At 28.8% G+C, this 1,567-nt stretch overlaps 1 protein-coding gene across 1 annotated transcript in view; it reads left to right on the top strand.

Annotated features, from left to right (window-relative positions):
• LOC107611809 (kiwellin) overlaps positions 1–1,567 on the top strand; it is a gene marked incomplete in the record, with an annotated part of 6,018 nt that overhangs the window by 1,129 nt on the left and 3,322 nt on the right.

The raw sequence follows: 1,567 nt of genomic DNA, 5'->3' as shown, positions 1-1,567 counted from the left end.
GAACTTTTAAAAAAATAAAAATAATTTTGTATTTAAATATTTTATATAGAAATATTTTTTATTTTTTAATTATATTTAGATATAATAATATAAAAATATTTTTATTTATTTATTATGTGAAAAATAATTAAAAAAAATAAATTATTTTTAAAAAATATTTTTTAATATTTTTATTTTTACTATTAAAAATTTATTAAACAGCTAAAAAATAAAAAATATTTTTTTAAATATTTTTTTATCAATTTACTGACACCTAAATAGTAACTAAACAATCGGATATTATACGAAAACTTCATGATGTATATAAAAATGAGGACATCTTGTGTACTTTTATATTTTTGGGACTTACCATCTTGTATGCTTGTGGTTAAGTTTCAAGCATCCTCATCTACGTTCAATAACAAAGCCCAAAAGAGCATCCTCATCCTTAGGCCCAAAAAATATATTATATAAGCCCCAAGTTGGGCTTAATCGTCAGAAGTTTCAAGATTTTTAACCCAAAATAGTGTGTAAGTTGGGCTTAATCATCAGAAATTTCAAGATTTTTAACCCAAAATAAAATGTGTCTAAAAATACCCAAAATAAAGAAGTATATAGTATGACCCAAAAAAAAAAGTAGTATAGAGCATTAGAGCGAATCCAGGATAAAGGACACAATACTAATCCATGTTCCACACGGCTGGGGAATAAAACAATTATATATGACCAACAAAATTATAGTCTTATGCATTCTAAACATAAAATATTAATTTATAGTCTTATAATGACTAATAACACAAAATATTAAGGTTTACAATACTTAAATTTCACATAAGAATAGTCATGATCCATCATTAATAATACAAAATATTAATTGTGTATGATGACCGGCTACCGGGTCGACTTCGGGTGACCCGAGCTATGGCCCGGACCTGATCCGAAATAATGACCGGATTTTTTTTTTAAAACCCTTATCCGACCCTAAACCTGATGAAATCACATCAAATTAGCCCCTAAAGTGTTCGAGACTGGGCCGGATCTTCAGACCGGACCAGACAATGTACACCCCTATGAAATACTCCTTAAATTCTAAAGTTTAAATAGTTAAATATTAAATTCTAAATTCTAAATTTTAAATCCTAAATTATATATCCTAAATTTTAAATTTTAAATTTCTCCTTTCATTCATGTTAGACTTGACCGTGCAATTCCATTCATGGATGCTTGACTTATGGGTATGTCCACAGCACAAAAGTGTTAATCACGGCACGTATCTTCAGTAGATTAACCCTTATCTAACAAATCAACGGTGTTAATTTCAGTTGATATCTATGGTTTGTCGTTGGCTAATTTATCGTGGTCCTTACGATTTAAGAAGACCGGTGCCATTAATGTCATTGTACCTCCATGAATGCTAATCGCGAAGTCTACTTGCGTTTGTTTCACCCAAGTTGGCCTCCATATATGGTTTGCATTTTTGTTTCTTCTATTTTGTTTGTTTTGGTCTTTTTTAGTAATGTTGACTGGTGGTTGCTGAGTTTTATTATACATTCTCTCGCTCTTAAATAAAAAAAAATTAAGTGCAATT

This window comes from Arachis ipaensis, chromosome B08, assembly GCF_000816755.2.
Source record: "Arachis ipaensis cultivar K30076 chromosome B08, Araip1.1, whole genome shotgun sequence".
NCBI lineage: Eukaryota > Viridiplantae > Streptophyta > Magnoliopsida > Fabales > Fabaceae > Arachis > Arachis ipaensis.
The sequence above is the reverse complement of the archived record's forward strand: the minus strand, read 5'-3'. Positions and strand labels throughout refer to the sequence as shown.